Source organism: Macrotis lagotis, chromosome 4 (assembly GCF_037893015.1).
Source record: "Macrotis lagotis isolate mMagLag1 chromosome 4, bilby.v1.9.chrom.fasta, whole genome shotgun sequence".
In the NCBI taxonomy this organism is placed as follows: domain Eukaryota; kingdom Metazoa; phylum Chordata; class Mammalia; order Peramelemorphia; family Peramelidae; genus Macrotis; species Macrotis lagotis.
This window is the reverse complement of record NC_133661.1, coordinates 7106674-7112531: the sequence shown is the minus strand read 5'-3', so window position 1 is coordinate 7112531 and position 5858 is coordinate 7106674.

The following is a 5858-nucleotide window of genomic DNA, read 5'->3' as shown; positions in this document are numbered from 1 at the left end:
GAGCCAGAGGTGTAAGCATTCCCACCCAGTCTGCAAACCTCAACAAGACTCCTGAGAGTAGCCCCAACCAGATTTAAATGTGCTTGGGGAATATTTAACAAAATAAATAATTATTCAGTGACAACATTACAGCTGTCACCTAGTTTCATATGAGTTCGACACCTCTGACCTAATTGACTCTAGCCCTGATTCAATGGAAGGGGCCAACCTTCATGGAAAGAGGGAGCTTCTTCATCTGCTGATGAGCTCTTGGGTCTTCCCTCCTCCTGTGCTGGCTACTCTTTCAGAGTTGTATAGATCAAAAGAGATTGAGGTTTGTAAATTAGACAAAGGTCAGCGATGACAGAAGTAGGAAGTAGCTCTTGTGCTAAAATGGAGGAAGGTTGTGGACAAGGGCACAAAAAAGACCTGGGGGCCCAAAAGCTCTGGTGTCATGGATAAAACTCTGAACTTGGAGGCTGTAAATCTGGATTTGAATTTCATTGCTGTCCTTCTTAACTGGGGACAAACTGATCTGCCTCTACCTCTGGGGGTCTTAATTTTCTCTAGTCTGAAACTAAAAGGTTGGACCCAATAGCCTTGGAGATGCTCATTCAGCTCTCCCTCTATAATTCCCTGATGCTGTTTTCTCTAAGTACCTTTCTTATTCCAACAGCCCAAGAAGAGAAGAGGAGAGGAGAGGAGAGGAGAGGAGAGGAGAGGAGAGAGAGAGAGAGAGAGAGAGAGAGAGAGAGAGAGAGAGAGAGAGAGAGAGAAAGAGAGGCAACCTAATGCCTAGAGTGGGTTCAACTCTTGGTCATTGCCTTTCTCAGTTTCCTCTTTTGTAAAATGAGAGGTCAGAAGGCTTCTAACATCTGTTTTCTGGCCCTTGATCTATGGAGATTCCTTCATTATGAACCTAGGAATCAGTTCTGAGTCAGGGGCCATGCAGTCAAAGTTTTGAGAAAGAGGGAAAAAGCAATCCTAGTACCTAGTATGTCCTGGAATCAAGACAGAGAGAGCTGTGCACCTTGAGCTGCCACAGCCATGGCAAAGACCAAAGGAGACAACACAGGTAAAGCAGTTTACCTTAAAACACAGTTGAAACATGAGTTTGTCTTATTCTCATACTTCAGTACTACATCAGATGAGAACATCCTATTATTCAGTGTTACGTTATCAAGGCAGATGTGGGGTATGTCATCAGAGGACAAATCCTGTCTAAAAAGACTGAACAAAGCCCGAAGGAGGGAAGATTTGGGCTCTACCCACATCAGTTCCTCTGCTCCAGATACCAAAGATGGCAGCATGCTGATTGGAACAGAAAATATCCCACACCAATATAAGGGACACAGCTCTCCAAGTCCATGGAAACCTGTGATCAACATTACTCTTCCAAGAGAAAGCCAGGCCTGGTCCAACGTGGCCTCTCCCATGCGGTTTTCATTGAACTACAAGTATCCCAATTAGTCCTTGGCAGCACTTGGCCAGTATTTGCCAGAGTAACTTGGGGTCCTGTGGGCTTGTGGGCTCCCAGGGCTCTCCAAGGACAAGACGGCTGCTTCCACACAGTGTCAGATGGCCAGGATTTCCATTCTTTTGCTGCCTGACAGAAATTGGACTGTGCTCTCATTTTTTCCTGTTTGCTCACAGGGTGGGATTCTTTCATTCTCTCCATCATTCTCTTGAACAGAGGCAGCACAGGAGAGATATGGGTCCAAATCTCTCATGGGATACTTTGTCATGCAATTCTGGACAAGTTCCTCATCCTCTCTCATCATCAGTTTCCTCATCTGTAAAAAGAGAATATTGGTGATGGTGGTACTCAGCTCTGTTCTTGGGACACTCCATGGTGGTTCTTTGTAAACCACTACCTCTGTGGCAGCTATGATTGCTATTATTCCTCCCTCTGGATGACCAAATGGTTTTCTTTCATTTCCATTGTCAAGGTCAAGAATAGCTTTCAGAATTCAAGATGCTTGAGCTTTTGAGCAGAACAGGCTTCTGATCTTGACTGTATGACTAAAAGTGAGTCCTCTCAATGCTTGGGAACCTCCTTCAAAATCGGGTGCTTGCTCTACCGTGGACCATTGTTATTGGGAAGAGAATCGACAGTGCATCTCAGCTTAATTCCTGTTTTTGGGTGGTGAATTTTTCATAGGGAATCATAACAATATCAACAGCACAACACCACTCTAATAAAATAGGAGCTGATATTTCTACAGCTCTTACTCTGTTCCAGCCACTCTACTAAACACTTTATAGTTATCATCTGATTGGATCTTCACAACAATCCTGCAAGTTGGGTGATCTTATCGGACCCATATTAGAGATGAGCAAACTGAGGCACAGAAGTTAAATGATTTGTTCAAAGGTTACACAGCTAGTTTCCAAGGTTGGATTTGAACTTGATTTTTTCTGACTCCAGATTACTGCCTCGATTACCTAATCCTGTCCTAATACTTTCATTCAATTACATTCAATGGTTGTTATTTATGTGGATAATAGTTCAGGTAGGGTCTTGTCCCAGAACCAGTTCTATCTGAACTCCACCAAAAAGGGTGAGAAAAAGATAACGACAATGGTAGCAAGAACAAAATAACAATAGCAGTGGCCCACAGTGATATAAGTGTATTAAGGTTTGCAAAGCACCTTTATATGATTAATCTGATCTGCTAAAAATTATTATAGGTATGGCTCCATTCTATTTTTTTTAGGTTTTTGCAAGGCAAACAGGGTTAAGTGGCTTGCCCAAGGCCACACAGCTAGGTCATTATTAAGTGTCTGAGACCAGACTTGAACCCAGGTACTCCTGACTCCAAGGCCAGTGCTTTATCCACTATACCACCTAGCCACCCCAGCTCCATTCTATTTTTAGCAAACTAAGTCCTATGTGAATAACTTTGAATTGCTTACTGGCTTTGTCTTCATGGCAGGAAAAGAAGACTCCAAATAAAAGCTACTATTATTTTGATAATAGAATTATTTGGAGAAGACTTGATGGATGGGAGAACATGCTCAGCATTCTGGAGCTGGAAGCTGGAAGTCTGGGTTTGAATCTTTCCTTTCCCACTTGCTCATGGACCAGTTATTTTTTCTTTTGAGATTCTATTTCATCATTGTTCAACTTAGGGGGTTGGATTAATGATCTCTAAAGTCCCTTTTAACTCTAACAACCACAAAATCAGACTAATAAGCTAGGTGAGCTAGATAGTCTAATGCAAGGAGCAAATTGAGCCTTGGTGTGATGGGGCTTCTGAATAGAGTATAGCTCATGTTGAATTTGCCTTATTCAAAAGGATACAGTCTAACTTTGCTATATTAAGAGGATGACAGAAAACATTTAGATGAAGGTTAGAAAAAGACAAAATATTTTCATCGATCCTTACTATAGGCCACCTGGACTGAAGGAGTAAATAGATGAAACATTTGGGAGTTTGTCACCGAGAATGAAAGGATCAACATTAGTTAGGGGGCTTGACTTATCTTGGCAACTTCTGTCAAAAAGATGAATCACTAATATCACTTGCTTTGCTTTAGTAATTATCTAAGTAGAAAGGATAACCAAGGGAATTGTTATTCTTGGACTGACTGGGTGTTAAAGCAGAAACAATGGGATTTTGGGGATGAGGCTATGATCACTTTAGAATTCATAGAGAAAAAAAAGGAGAAGAAAACTGGATAGAGTCTGCCACAAACCCTATTTTTGCAGACAGTAAACTTCAGAGGATTCAGGAGATGGACAGATAGAAAATCTTGACCTCCAAAGAGGAACGTAGCAATAAGTCCAGGAGGGATAGGAAATTTTCCCAAAGTGAAATCAGGAAGATGCAGAAATAATTCTAAGGATAAGGAATCTACTATCTAAAAAGACTGATGTTGATGCTGAGGGAAGTCAAGCATCAATTTATGGAAGAAAGAAAGAAGAGTATAAAACTGGGTCATATTCCCATAGGAAAAATTGCAAGAGCACCAAAACCCAGGAGGAGCTGAGGTTAAGTAGGGAATGCCGAGGATAATATGAAGAATTGATTTATTTGTATTTTTAGCTGTTTTGGGGCAAGAGGAAAATCAAAGAAGAGTAGGATTGTCTTTGGAGATGAGAGGATGATGGTGACAGACAGAAGAGATTTTGGAGATGATCTTATGTGAAAAGGCAGAACCATTCAATTCATTTTAACACCTGTTTTCTCTCTTTTAAAGAGAATTATCTCTGGACTGGGTAAGTAAGAGCAGAGATTGGTTAAGAGAATTCAGATGCAAGGTAAGTGAAGAGATGAGAAAAGGGCACTTAATGAATTCAAGTCCTTAGGCCCTAAGATAGTGAGGAACCTAGTGTCCTAAAAGACCTTATAGAATGTGATTATCTGAGTTTCTATTGCTGATTGGAAGTGGTGTTGTAGTAGTGGAGAAAGGCAAATGTTATTCCAGTTTCCACAAATAGAAGAAAATGGAGGTCGTAAGTTATAGTGTAGCAGGTAATAACAATAATGCTTGTCCTTCATTCTCGAAGATGACCACGACATCAGGAAGGTGATACAATGACAAGCACATGGATTGGATTTGAGTGCAGAGAGGTTGTGTTACATCACCAACCTCATTTTCTCCTCCAGAACCATCTGGATTCAGTGTTTAGATATGAATCAGAATGACTGGAGATGGCCCTGAATATGAGGCAATCAGGGTGAAGTGCTTTGTCCAGGGTCACACCACTAGTAAGAGTCAAGTCAGATTCGCACTCCTGTCCCTCTGATTCCAAGACCAGTACTCTATCCACTGCACTACCTAGCTGCCACCTAGTAGGAGGTGCAGTGCATAGACTGCTGAGTCTGGAGCCAGGAAGATCCAAGTTCAAATTTGGTCTTGAGCACTTTTTAGTTGTGTTATCCTGGACAAGTCATTTAACCCCTATTTTCTTCAGTTTAGAAATATAGTGCTTACCTCCCAGGCATGTTCTGAGGACCAAAAGAGATAAGAATCGTGGAGTGATCAGGAGGTTCTATTCTTCTCCTTTCCTTTATAGTCACTAAGTAAGCTTGACTTAGATTAATGGTTCTCCAATCAGGGTAATACTGCAGAGAAAGTAGATTTTAGCAAAACATTTAATTAAATCTTTCATATTATTTTTGTGGAGCACATGGAGAAATTCTGACTAGGTGCTATTGCCAGTAGAATGGATGGTAAATGGATAAACCCAAAGAGCCATTGTTAGTTGTTTGATGGTTATTAGTAAAAATGTCTCTAATGCAGTGCTAGCCCTGAGTAATGTAATGTTGATCAAGGATGTAAATTAAGGCGTAGAAGGCACACTCATTTAACTTGCAGATGACACCAAGATGGGAGGCATGACTGACGGATTCAACTTGAGAGGCAGGATCTGCAAAGATCTTGACTATTTAAAGCTAAATCTAATAAAGTAAAATCTGATAGAGAAGAATTGAAAGTCTTCCATTTGAAGTCAATAAAATCATCTCCAGAAATACAAGATGGGAAACCCAAAGCTGGAAAACAAGTCTTGAGAGAAAAGCATGGGGGTTTTAGGGGACTGTATGTTCACTCAAAATGAGTCAACATGGCAGCCTAAATGCTAATGCCATTAGTTTGTTTTGTGCTGGGCCCCTGTAACTTCTGAGAGCTCTAACTCTGGGGGCCTTTGTTAATCCTTCCATGGTTTTGCTGTTGAGTCATATTTCAGTCACATCCAACTGTTTTGGAAAATCACTTCTGTGAATCCTAATCTGAATCTCCACCATGTCAATATTCTGTTTATAGTTAATGAGTAGCCAAAAACAAACAAAAAACCCCAGAAAAACCCAACAATTACCTAAAAAACCCACTTGATTAAGATGTAAAACAATGTGAATACTAAAAGGAAATGA